Genomic DNA, 14,435 nt, shown 5'->3' on the forward strand with positions numbered 1-14,435 from the left:
AAAGAGCCAAGTTAGTTTTATTTTACAATCCATCGGCTACGGTATACAGCGAGACGGGGAGCTGCCGTCGACTGCGACCCGTCGTCGGGCCTGTCAACTAGTGTTTTAAAAGTTTGCGACAGCCTACAAATTGGCTCGCTCAGTTCTTTTTAAAAGCGGCGCCGACGCCAACCAACCACGTCGAGTCGAGCGAGCCGCGCTCTCTGTACAGGGGCCCGCACTTTTTCCCTCCTCTCCTCCGAGTCAGCTCCGATACGCGAGGGCTATGAATTTCGAAGGAGTTTCCGACGCTCCGCGAAATTTTCGCAGTCGAACAACAGCCGAGCACTCGATAAATTACGAGAGAAAGCTGACTAGGGGAGACACGCTCTGGAATTGGAGCGTAATTATTAATCGATTCCGCATTAATTGTTTTCTGCAACCGCGAGCTAAGTGGGATGTTGTGTTCCGGCGGCTGGCTGATGGCCGCCGCGGCTCGCTGAGCTTCGTCGACGTCATAGGTCCAAGATTAATTGCTCTGCTGCAGCGGCGGCAGCTACATGGAATAGCTGTGCAGCCACTCAACCCCTTCTCCCGCTCGACGGCAAAACCTCGCCGCATTCGCGCGTTAACCGTCAAAATTATTCCGTGCGTTCGGCAATAAAAATCCCTCGGCGTTCGGAGGGAGGATGGAGACGCTCGATTTGGCCGTACTTTTCCCGGCGGACAGATTTTATTGATCCGTCTCGCTCTCTCCGCTCGCTTCTCCGTCGCATCGAAGCCACTCCGGAAGTGAACGGCCCATAAAGCTAACCCATGCTAATACTTACGCCGCTCCCCCGCTCTTTGAAAAACTGCCCGGCGGGCTATAAAGGCGCAAGCGAGCCTAATTCGCGACTCGAGCCGCGCGCGTCTCGCCGATAGCGAGTCATTGTGCGGCCAGCTTTTTCCCGCGCCGCCGCAGGAAACTGCCAGTAATGGTCGCCTAAAAGGTCAGCTTTTCGACTGCGCGCCGTTTCAATACACTGGCTCCGATGCGACTGCTACTGCGGCGCGTGCATGTGCGCACATCGAACTGATGGATGCCCTGTCATCGGGGACGCTGATATTATTTCCTGCCAGCTCGCCTGGATAACACGGGATAACATGGGAATTGTATCGGGGAGGCGCCGTTTTGTTTCCCTGCCCGCCGCGTTATGAAATCGCTATAGAGCAGTTTTGAAAATTGAAAAAGCGGACGCCATCACTCGCGGAACGGATTCGCCTCCCCCGCGAGAGCACGACGGTAACGAGCAGCAGCGAGCGCTCGGATGCAAGCCAGGAATCTGAAAGGGGTCGGATCTGTATGCGCCACATCCTTGCCAAAATCTTTTATTCGCGACTCCTGCGGGCGAGAGCTGAAAGTCAGCGCAAGAATATGCCGACTGCCTCCCGCGACTCGACGTATACGTCCGCGTGAAATATGGACTCTGCCCGCATTTACTCGCAAATGCACGGGAACACGCCCTCCTTCGTTCGATGCTTCGCGTAATACATGTATACGCGCGCATAAATAATTCGGCGAAAGCGAGGAAAAACGGGCGAGAGATGGCGCTATGCTGCCGGCTATACGACGTCGCCTCGCGGATAACACAATGCCGAGATACGTGGGCGGGAGAGAAAGCGGCGAGAAATAATTCTCGCATTTGCTTTCTGAAATTCGTCCGGCGTCGTCGTCGGCACGTGTACCTTAGGCCTGCACTGTGCGTGCTCGTCGAGCCGTGCCGCGTGCGCCTATACGCCGGCGAATTTGCGACTGCGCTGCACAATGGGACAGATTTCATAGTACATTGAGCAGGGCGCGAGCTGCAAGCCGATCGGTCATTCGGAAGAGGAAAATCGTGTAGCGCGGCGCCGACTCTCGCCGGAAGCTGGACGGGAAATTCCGAGGAAAGTTCGATGGGAAATGCGAGCAGCCCCGGCGATCTGCAGAGGGTGCGCGGGGATCGATATGTGAGAAAGTCGAGCGCTCGAGTTCGTTACGGTTTACGGTATAAACGAACGTAATGCACGATCGCGCCTCGTTTGGCCTGACTTATATTCCATTTGGGCTGAGGCGTCTTTCCTCGACACTCGTTCACGTTCCATTCGCTCTCGCATCGCATTTATATGAAGGGTCATCGCTCTGGGGCGCGATAGATCGTTTTTACGCACTATTTTGCAACTCTGGTTTTACCGAGCGAACAGTTTGGTTTGGAGCCTGCAAGCAGTAACAGTCTGAAGATACGCGGTTAAAGTGAGTTAAATACTTTCGATAATCGAATGTAACGTGTAAAATGTTTCACAGCGAACTTGCCAAGGCGCGCGAATGGGACAGACGCGGGGCGATGAGAGGCATCACAAAATATTGGCCGGCCTTCAACTCCGAACAATTTTTACCCACCTGCAAGTTTCACGATACGGCAGAAGATCCTGCTGACTTTATCTACCTGTCTTGCGAGCCACGGAAATCGAAGCAAAGTGTGTCGTGTAACGTGACACGATCCTCGCCTGACGTCGAGAGCGTCCGCAGCATTATCTGCAAAGATTTGAGGCTGAATCTAAGAACGTACGAGCCTGTTCCTGAAATATACATGGCCTATTATAACCTAATATTATAACACTTCAGAGATGAAATATTGAATCATTGACACGGGTAACTGCAGCACTATTTCTGAACTGAGCATTTACGTGAATATATCAGCTATGCCGGAACACACAAATCCAATAGTGTACAATGATACGTTCGAGATTGTGACGTTCTTGGAAGAAAATTGCCGGGGTATGACAGGATGCAGGAGAAGCTACGATTTCGATGGTAGGCTCATTGGCGACATTCGACCGTTCAATTCGAAGGCAATGTCCCAAGCCGCCATAATACCAGTGGACGAGCAGGCCGCGGATAAAGGTCATTAAGCCCGCGGAAATAATGAGGATGCCTGTTAGAACGCGGATACCCGATTCTATTCGAATGTCACATTCGAATGCCCACGAACGTTTCGGCCTTTGTCGGTTGGGTTTTCGTGGATCGAAGTCGGCAAGGTGCCTTCAATTCTACGATAACAACATGACCATGAATGTGACATTCGAGATTCGTGAAAAGACAAGTTGGATAGCAGTACGTAATTTGACAGGCGGTGGTCTTTTGGCGATAACAGGAGCCTGCGATCTAGTATCGCATCACGCTAAATGCAAAGGACATAGAGTGCAGAGGATAACCGCCGATGGGCCTGTACCAGAAGCATTGGAAAACGTTCTCCTGAAATTTACAGATCCTATCGAAACTCTCGTGTTTGCAGACTTGCGCATTAGTGAAAAGAACTCGAGTGAATTTTTGTTTACCTATACCTTGAGTGTAGAGAATGCGACTTCGCAGTTAGATAGTTTACTGCTCCACCGAACGTGGATACCGAAAATATACATACCTTGATACAGAATTTAATATCAGTGTTGAAGCTTTTTGTAAGAAGGAACGTATCCTCGTTATCAATTTAAAAAGTAAGAAATTAACCATCGCAAATAACACCGGATTGTAAATCCAGTGGCTGTATTTGTATACAGGTAGATCGAGTCGGCGAAATTCCCGATGATTAGCAAGGAAGCCCCGCCTCGCATAACTGCTTTTTCACAATCATCGCAACTCTCGCACCGCGTTAGTGTGCATTAAGTATGAAACTCGCGCCGCGGCCGTGAAGCCAGCCAACTGCGAAAAGATAAATGGCTTCTAATAAATTTAACAACCTTCCGGCCTACATATTGCGCAAAATACTTCGAAAAAAGGTCAATAATAATTTTAATAGTTGTGTGCATTGCGCGGCGAGCGTGAATGCAGTTATATTGTCTGCGCGGCGGTTCGTACACACTGAAAATACGCTTAATTATATACGCGCGCGATGCGAGAGGAAGTTGTAAGTTACGAAAGTTAAGCAGGTTGCAGCGAGCGCTATGTGAATTCACAAAGTTATGATCGGCCGTCTGGCGGTTCCCGGGACTAGCTACTGAGTGTTAAAATTTCTGCGCGCTCATTAGAAGCTCGAGCTATTAACGTTTTTCGAGCCGAAGACAGCCGATCGCAGACAATGGCGAAAGGAGCGAGACAAAGCGGGCGCGCCAACAACTCTTGTAAAACGGCCGCTGCCGTAGGTGTCGAAGGGTCGCGAGCTGCAATTAGACGGTTCTCTCGCGCTCCCCAGAATTCGCCTCTCTCACAGTTAGAGGAGCGAGCGGCATTATGCAAAGCAGATTTTAAATTTAGATGCGACCTGCAGCCCGCACCCACGCGCCCATTATACACGCCCGGTACTAATCCCTTTGGCGTGTGTGCGATGTGCGCGCCGCGCAGGCTCGTTGCCCGTCTCTTATTTTGCCTAATTAGCTCGCGACTGTGTAAAAGGTCACACTTTGTGTCTTAATTATTCAGAAAAAATTTGCCGCGCAACGCCTTGTCTGCAGCGATGCCGCGTTCGTTTGAGAATCAAGGATTCGAAAAAGGAAGCCCGAGTGCATAATTGAAGGCCGTCAAAGCCGAATAAGCCGGTAGTTCAGTTTGCATTAAAGCGAAACTCTTTTTCTCCTCGCGCTCGCGATAAAAAACCGTCCGTCCCCTAGAAACTCCGAAAAGTACACCGGTCCCTTATTAATGCGGCAGCAGTATAACGCGCGCGGCGGCGGCGGCCGCGAGGACAAATTAGCGCGCGTTTTAAATCCAATCCGCGCTCTCTGAAAGGCGCCGCTGCGCCGAGCGCGCTCTCGGGGAGAGTGAGAGAGCTGTTTTGCATTTCTCGCGCATTTGAGGTGTAAAATATTAAAGTCTCTCTCGTATTCTCGTTTCTTCTCCTCCTCCCGCCGCCCACGCGCTCCGCCGTACACAAATATACATACAGCCCGTGCATTTTCTGCTCCGCGCAGCGACGCCTGCCCTGCTTTTTGCCTGAATCATGCACGCGCGCACTTTGCGAGATGAGAGGAGCTCGAGCTCCTTTTTGCCTCGATTTCAAAACATTGATGGCAAGAAATTTTGAGCTTTTCGCGCAATTCGCGACCTAAGGAAAAAGAGCTTATGCACGTCGGATACTTCCATGCCGCGTCTAAATATTCAATCTCTCTCTCTCTCTCTCTCTCTCTCTCTCTCTCTCTCTCTCTCTCTCTCTCTCTCTCTCTCTCTCTCTCTCTCTCTCTCTGACATCGCCACCGCTATATAGTATACTGCCATTCTATACGCGCCCATAATATTATACGTCTGCTCTCGCTGTCTCTCGCTCTCTCCCGCTCTCCGGCCGCGCACTTTGCGAGTTTACATTTAAATGTAAAAGTGCCATACTGCCGGCGGCGCTCGCTGTTTTGCATTCGAAAGCTCATGATTGCCTCTGAGCTTTGCTTTTGACGCTGCGCACATCTACAGCCCGGCGTTACTCTTCTATATAAATCCGGCCGTGCTCGTACACTTGCGCGCGCGCATTATACACGACGGCACGTATACCCGCGCGGATTCGCGAGTACAAGGGAGGGAGAGAAAAGCGAGAGGAGGGCTTATATTCAGACTTTATTCTCTCGCTCTCCCATATCGAGCGAGAAATTGCGCGCCATTCTCGCCAGCCTCCCCGAAACGAAGCTTTTACGTGAGATTGCGCTGCAGCGTGTAAATATTTACCGCGAAACGAGGTTTAAGTGACGAGACATTGAAAAACGAGCGCCTGACGAGCTTTGCATTGGCTTACGCCGAGGCGAATTAATTCTCCCGCCCTTTTATTATTCAAAACTCGGGGCGCACGGAGTGGGGGAAAATGAATTTTCACTGCACATGTAGTCCGCCGCGGAGAAACGTACCAAGAAAAACGAAACGTCGAGCACGCGCGCAATTCACCGCATGATAGATCGACTCTGCGGACAAAGTTCCATTATACAGGCGGACGCGCTGGCCGCTGAATTATTGAGCTGGCAATTTCCCGAGGACGAATCGTTATACCTACCCTCGCATCAACGCGTCGACGGGCTCATCACGCCGCCTCGAATCCAGCTGGACTAGATGCTGCTGTGCGGGAATAACGGGAGATTCATCCTTTCGAAAAATATGATTGCCCAGTATTGAATTTCCGTTTTCAAATGCGACTTTAAAATACTCGGCGCACAATGTACGGAGGACAAGAGACAGGAGCAGGCGTCCATTAGGCTCGCGGGCGCTATCTCGAAAAAGGATCGGCAAAATGAAACTGTTAGCCCCGATTAATATCGAGCGATCCATCGCGCGGCATATGCAAATCGCCGGAGCCTTGAGGCCTAATGCACCGCTGTTGCCGTTGCTTTCGCCCACGTGTAACGCGATACGACTTTTAAGCAATGCAGATACTGCTGTATAATCACGTCGCGGAACTATCGGAGAGTTCGAAAAAACACAGCTCCGAACTGGCAAAGGGACAAACGTCTACATCCTCCTCGCACACGATGATTCTCAGATCCCGCAGGGCGATTATCGCTCGCTTGCGCACCTATATGCGGCTAATCCCCTGAAACAGGACCTGTTAGCTTACGGAGTGGTGTCGTCAGCAAACTGTGTGTATAGCCTGTGTTCTCCCTGCATCGTCTCCGGATCTCGGCTGCGCAGGCACAGAATTCGCGATGCTTATCTTATCGCAGGCGGCCCTCCTTTCTGGTCCATATGCTTCGAGCCAGAGAGCGGCCTAATAACCCCGAGTCTCGGGGGGCCTGTCACTAAATATTTTTCTTCCTCAACGGTCGTGATGGGAATTCGGTCGTGCGCGCGGCAGCTGATGCGTGTTTCATACTTTATGTGCGTGATGAGTGTTTTGCGCGGTGATCGATCGAGTAGCTCGTACGGATCCCTCCGGAAATCGGATACCGACGCGGCGGAGCCAATTTGGAAACGCGCGAAAACTTCGATTCTGGTTAGCGAGATTATTGCAGTGGAAGTAGCTAGGAAGAGAGTTTGAAAAGGCTTGATGCAAAGGACGCACAAGCCGGCGTTATATAGCGTGCATTAGCCGAAGCCAGGCCAAAAACGCGCGCCGCGCCGGGGGTATAATTTATTCGCGCAGCTCGTTAAAGTTTTACAAGTCGAGCGCGTTTTACGCTCTCCCAATTTATACAGCGGCTCGTGTTATATACCTACGAGCTGCAAAGGCGCTTCTTAGCGGAGCTGCTGCTGCTGCTGCTGGCGCGACAGAAAATTATGCAGATGGCGGAGAAAAGCTTTGATAAACACGACGGTCTCTGATCGTTATGCAGATTCGCGCCCCGCCGCGCTCTGTAAAATGGCGGCAATCTCTCCCTCCTTTTTCTCCCTCACACTCGTGACGTCGCGCTCGTCCCCGCATTCTTCCTCCCCCCCCCCTCCCCCAGCTTTTGCAATTTTCGCACCCTCGCGCGCTCCAGCCGCTTCCCCAGCCCCCTCCCTCGAGGCGACGGCCACCTCCTCGCTGATTTTCGCAGCCTCGCTCGCAGCCCAGGGCTACTCCGCCGTCGACCTCGAGCCGGCGGAGTCTGCGCGCTGCTGCGCCCCCGGGATGTGCCGTCAGCGATCTCCTTGCACGCTCGTACGCGCGCGAGTGTATGCTGCGCGCGATTCCATTGGAAGATTGCCGGCGCTGCGCGCGAGGGGTCGCTTAAGCTGCGAGAGATACGATCTGCCCTGATCACACCCTCGGCGTGTAGCTAGACTGTAGACAGCTTCGATGGCTGAATCCGAGCCGCCGCCGCGATATGCCACTTTATGATCGCGGCACTTTTGTGGATTCAGATCGTCTCGCGAGTAACCGATATCGGAGAGGAGATGGGAGATGCAAAACAGACGAGATTAGTTTGCCAAGCTCGTTAACGGTCTTTGAAAACTTTGCAACGTAACTTACGCCGCCACCAATAATTACGAGCCTGCCAAAGCGACGTACTCAGCGGCGGCGGCGACGGCGGCAGCAACAAAGCCCTTAACTGGAAAAGCGAATATAAGTTTCGTAGCTTCCCCCGGCGGCGCGTCGTCTCAGATAGTTGAGCTCAGCCGCGCCTCCCTCCGCGCAACTCATACACCTACAGCGCGATGTTTTATTCATGGCCGATGTTTACACGTGCAAAAGTGCGCGCGGCGGTATCGCGCAGTAAGCGCGACGCTTTTCCCGTGCAGCATGGAATATTTTAGCGCCTCGGCCGCGTAATTGCCGTCGTTCTTGAAGTCTCGGCTTGACGAGCGAGCGTGAAATGCCAGCAGCAGCAGCAGTAGCAGCAGCAGCAGCAGCAGAGGCTGCAATCGAAATAAATCGAAAAGGAGCGCGCCGAGCTCATTTCATTAAAGTATCCCGCAAAAGGAAGAGCAGCGCGCGTCAACGGCGCTCGACGAAAAAGGAGCATTTTCGACTCGACTGCGGCGCAACGATTAATTACGCTTCGCACAGCAGCTCCTTCAAATTAATGGCCGAGGGACACGAGGAGTCGCGCGAGGACGATACCGAAAACTCGATTTATCAAGCGCACGTCGAGCGCTCTATGCTATATACAGCGTGCACGCAAAAAAGCTGCCCCTAGAAAAGAACAAAAGCAACGAGGAATCGGATCCTCGCCGGGACCTCGGGCAGAAATTGCCGTACACGGCGGAGGCGCGCGCGCTGCGCACGATTGGTCGCGAAATGCGCGCTCCAGGGCGTGGTCTCTCTCCCTTCCTTGCACCTATACCCAGCGTACCCGGTACATCGGCGCACGTAAGTACACATAGGCATCGCCGTACCTACGAGCAGCTCGAGCTCGGATTATTATTTAATTACGCCTAATTGCGACGTCTCTCGTCTCGTGTATAGGTAGATATACCAGCCGGGCAACTGGTCGTTAGAGGCTGGAGGCTGGACTCAACGGAGAAGATTGACGAAACCGCTGCTGCTGCTGCAGCCGCTCAATAGCCGCGGGAGAGGTTTTCTTCGCTCGACGGCGCGCTTTTTTTTCATGCGCCGAGATTGTAATTTCAGAGTAGCGCTACGAGAGCGTGTCAGGTGTTGAATTCTGATGGAGCAAGAATTACGGCAGAGTAGCGTATCTGGAACGCTCGATAAAGGCTTCGATTTATCTTTTTCTGAAAAATATGTAACGGTCGCGAAACATCCTCCCGTTAAAAAGGAGGAAAAATAGCCGCGCAATATGAACAACCGCATCAGGAACTCGTCGCTCTCTCCCCTTATGCAGCGCGGCGAGCGCACGCACGTTCCTCCCAATAATATAACGCGCTGGCGTGCACACACGCGTTGGCAAAATGCGCGGACGAGATTGGCCTGACAGTTTAACTATGACAAAGGCACAATAGAATGCACCGTTTCCTGAGCGCCGCCGTAATTTCCCTCTGTCTCCCTCTATCTCGGTTTTCGCGTTTTTAGCAGCGGCGCGTCGTGGAAATCGCATTACGCGCATTTTCGCTCGATTTTTTTGTTCCTTCAAAGCGACCTGACGGATGCCGCGGACAGTTTAATGCCGCGCATTATTATACCTCGTTATATCGAACGATCGCGGCTCTCCGTTGTCATATTGTGTGCGTACGCGGTTGAAATTTCGCGGAGATCGTAACGAGCCTACTGTTTGATTCGCGGCGCAGCAGCGCTTTGAATGACAAATTGGATCAATTTGCGAGCGACATTGTTATTCCGCGCGCGGCTCTCCGTCGTTAGCCAAATTATATGACGAAACGTTCTCGTAACTCGCGCCGATCATTTACCTCGTAGCTTTCCATCGAAGCTGTTTCGACACGGATAATAACGTCCTCGCTGCGGTCGTAGCTTTTCAGCGCGCCCAACGTGTGTTTTCTCACGAAAGGAAGACGCCAGCCTTAAGCGACCCTAATGAAACGAAGAAGAGCAAGAGCTTAATGTGCCGCCTAAGAGCACGTGTTTTTACGATGATTTTCCGAAACGACAAATTTCTGCCTCCTACTAGTCCCACTACACATCAGCTGCGCAGCTACGCGACAGTCGCTTCTTCGACCCGCTTCTAAGTGGCCGGCGTTTTGATGACGGTTATTACGATGATGCGCTGTTTCCTGCGGCCATGACTGCAGCCGTCACCGCGCCTCGCAGGATACGAAAACTTACACGCCACCGCGAGTACCGAGCGTGACATTCGTCTTTTTTTCGTTTTGCCTTTTTACTTGAATTTCACTTTTTTGTAGCCGGCGGTGTCCTTCTCCCCGCCGACCGCCGGACACGGCTCGGATTCAGCTTTTTCAAAAGGGACCTGCTTTATTGCTGTTTGTTTAAGGGCAGCCTCGCGGAAAGAAGCGAATTTACGGGCTCGCGTAAAAAACCGGTGCGTTGATTGCCGCGCACTTTTTTGATAGACTGATACGATGGGGAATCACAATATTGTTTTCGATTCGCGAGATCAGCACCACTCGGCAACTTGAGCCAATAAAGATTTCGGAGAACAGATATAAAGGAGCTGCTCACGCGACAATCACACCGAACGCAATCAACGCTGTGCTCGCATGATAGCGATAATTACGCCCGCTCGCAATTAAAGCCCCTCCACGGCGAGACAAAAGGAGAGCTCCTCCTCCGGCTCTTCCTCGGAAAGGACTTTCCGGAACCGCGCGGGAAGGAGCGGCGGGAGAGAAAAATACAAAATATTTCACCTGGCGTCTAGGAAAAACACACGTCGCAACGTGCATGCGCAGCGAGAGAGGTATGCCCGCAGTGGAGAGTCGGCAATTCGCTCATTGCGTAATACCCTCGTTTACACAGAACATTATTGTCGCAAATATGTCATTACCGTCGGAAATCATCGAGCCGTTGTGCGAGTGGAGCGCGCCGCAGATTTTCCTCTCTCTGCGGTTGTCGTGCGCCACTGCTGCGGTCGAAACTCGCCGCGCCGGAAGTCGCCGACCCCGAGATATACCTGTGCCTCGCCGGAAGGCTGCGGAGCTGCCCCGCTCGCGTAAAAGGACACCAGCCCGAGACGCGTATCATTGTTTTCGTTGGCCGACGCGCGGCAGAGTGTGCCAGACGAAGAGAGATAATTTCTGCGCGCGTGATTTTCCGCGAGCGTTTGTCTTTCGCGCTTTATCCGTATTACGGTTAGACCCGGGGAATCGATCGCGGAGACGCGGTCTCGTTAACGAGCTAAGCCGCACAGCCGAGGCCTCGACGTAAGCGCATACACAGCCGCAGCGCCGACGGGAGAAAGACTGCGCACGGAGGAGCCGAGGAGATAATAATATAACTCGATTGGAGGAACGAGCGCGGGCGAAGAGCCAGTCAATAAAGCGAGGCTCCCTTTAATCGGGTTACTTCGTTATCGCGTTACTCCGTTACTCTCCGGGCGGTGATATCGCTCCGGAATATCAATTATAGTGATTAACCAAGACGGAGGCGCAGCGCGCGGCAAAGTTCCGCCGAGGTACTGCTCTCCTCGTCGCGCGCCCGTCTTCGACTGCGAATAACACCTTTTGTCTGCGAGCGGGGAATTAGCGCTCGCCCCCGGCATTTCAATCACTCGCGGGGCCGCGCTTCGACGTAGACTAGATTCGGGCGCCCGACCGGATTATCGGCCCGTAACTGCACGGGCTCTGCTCGTGCTGCAGTTTGTCTTGATCGGGATTAGGGATGCAGGGCCGCGCCGGCTCCGGCTGCTTTGATGAGCTGGGACTTTGTCGAAGGGCTATTAATTGCCAGGCTTTTGCCTGCCCGAGTTTCGCGGAGAGGCTGTTTACTCGCGGCTTATTGGATTCCGTGCGCGGACTACGACTCTGTACGCGATTTGCAATCGAACAAAGCGCCATAAATCAATCCTGCAGTCGCTACTCGCGAGTATCGATTTTTCGCCTACGAGAGAGCCAGTGGACTATGAGGAAAATCTCGCAGCTCAGTCGAATTCGCCACGGCTTCGTGATTCGCATCGATTAGCTGCACATGCGCCGCCGCTAACGTGAAATCAGATGCCTCGGGGCTATCGCGTACACGAATACGTTCGCAGCTGGCCATTGTTAACAATTAGCGCTAACCAAGCGTTAACGCCGCGCCGCTGCCGAATGGCCGCGGGACTTTTCTCCCGCTAATTGACAGATTCAATTTCGGAGCGCGACAATGGGCGTAAGTGCAGCGAGATGTACTGCTGCCGCGTCGCCACCTACTGCGCGGGCCGAGCCGTGCGCAGTGGAACGTGAGTTTCGGCCGGGGTGCCTTTACTCCATTTGGCCAAATTTTTCGAGGCCTTCTGGCGAAGGATCGGTTTTCATAGCGTAAAACTATAACAGAAAAATCGAATCGAATTTGTAGGTCGATTGAAAAATCCTCTTAGGCTATAGCTGGCTGCGCAGATGCGGAAAAACAAACGCTCGTGCGGCCACACCGGGCGCTAATGGAAAAGGCCGCCAACAATGGCAGCGAGTGAGACATCGACGAGGCAATAAAGAAGAATTGAAAGATCAAAAGCCCTCCCGCTCGGCCGTGAGCGCATAACAGGAAAAATAATAAAAAAGAATCGGAGCGGGATTTGGTAAAAATCGTCGGCTAATAAGCCGCTCGTGCCGTCACGGCGATTCCGCGATTCCTTCGCTTCAGCTCTCGAGCAAACAGTCTCCTCTCGTCCCCTCCACTTTTCGTCCCGGAATCCTCCCCCTACTCGCACATGTATAATGGAGAGGGTATACGCGTATTAGGGATGAATTATATCGCCGGAATCAAAATAATTCGACGGATGGGGTGGAGGGAAGCGCGTGTCGGATCCACATGAAAGGGGGTCACGCGCCGCCTAAAACATCGAATCCCCCGCCCGTCTTTTTACAGCCGCACTCTTTCTCTCTCTCTCTCTCGCCCCGGCTACAGTGAAACACGCGTACGCGCATAATACGAAACGACTTCGGCGAAGGTATATTACGCGCGTGGCGGCAAACGGCTCTCTTGAAAAGTCCCGCCAAGCGTGGCAGAGGCGATTTCGAATAACAAGAGAAAAATGCGCGGCCCCCATTGTGTCCCGGGTATGCGCGTTCATTCACATTGTAATCGATCGGAGAGTATAAGGTACTTTCTGAAAGCCCGCGCAAGATTGATGAAATTCTGTTTTTCCGTGTGTGTTTATTCATTCGAGTCGATTTCTCGGGCAGCGAGCCGCGGCCTGGGGGCAAATTATCGACGCCGTGATTCGGAATATGAAAGGCGCGACTGCGATAGAAATTGTGCGGCGTTCTCGGGATTATTACGGCGCCGCTCGAGCATAAGTGGGATATAACGTGTACGAGGTGTACTAGTGTGCGGCTTTGATTGCGGGCTTTAATGACGAGCGCGCGCGGCGGGCATTTTTATCTATATATAAATGATTCGACTGCGGGAATTTCTCCGCGGCCGCGTATGAGAGTTGCGCATTTGCGAGCGATTATTTTTTCAATAAGCGTGATTTCGAAAGCCCCGCGCGTCAACGGCAACTCTGTATATGGGCCCCGTATCCGCCGAAGACAAAAGGCTAGAACGACAAGAGAGCCGCAGAAAGGCCCGCGTGCACGTCCGGCGAGAAATAGGCAAAGCTGCGGAGCAGCCCTCAATTTCGCGGTCACTTTGGCCTTTTGCACACGTCAAGCGCGCGTGCATCGGACTGCTCGCAACTCTAATTGAAAAGGCGAAAATAAACAGGGCCGCGCACGCGACCGGCCATTGTCCGGCTAATTTCGGATCGCTCCTGCGACTCTTCCTTTCCAGAATAACAATAACGCGTGCCGGAGAATGCCGGAGAATGCCGGGGAATGGGAGGCCCACGCGCGTCCTCTTTTTCGCCCTTTTGCGACCGGCTCCGCCGCATTGATCGGCTCCATGCGAGCGTGCGAGGACCGTTTCTTTATTTCTTTCTTCCTGAGCCTTTCGCGTTCGCTTCGTCTTTTTGGCGGAGAACCGCTGCAGATGGGCATATGCTCGTGCGGCTTTAAATCCTTTGGGCGAGAGTTTAATTCAATGCGGCGATAATTGGCTTTTGACTATTCCTCATTCGGAGCGCGCCTTTGTTGTGCGACTATGGGCAGGATTATTTCGCAAATTTCCGGAGGCACGTGATGATTTGCTAATGGTCGCTCTTTCGCCAACTTCCAAGTGTCGAAAAAAAGAGGCGTCGAGTCGAGTGGAAGTACTGCCGCGGCGTAACTAGTATACTATATATAATAAGTAATGTAGGGCAGCAGCGTCAGGTGGCGGCCGCGCGCGACACAATGGCTCAATCCGAGATGAAAATCCGGCCGGCTAAATCTCCCGCATTCAAATGCGCCGCCAGCTCCCCTCGACTCCTAAGTAGGTACTTAGTTGCACATTTGGCACGACAAGTCCTTATCGCGTCGATGCGGCTGTGCGTTCACACATACACGCGCGTGTGGCTTTACATCTGCATTCGATGAGCGGTTCAACCCCTGTGACTATACGCGCGCGGATTATTCACGGATGGCGCGAACGCGTGACGTACTCTGGCCGTTACATGCGCGC

Source organism: Nasonia vitripennis, chromosome 2 (genome assembly GCF_009193385.2).
Source record: "Nasonia vitripennis strain AsymCx chromosome 2, Nvit_psr_1.1, whole genome shotgun sequence".
Lineage (NCBI taxonomy): Eukaryota > Metazoa > Arthropoda > Insecta > Hymenoptera > Pteromalidae > Nasonia > Nasonia vitripennis.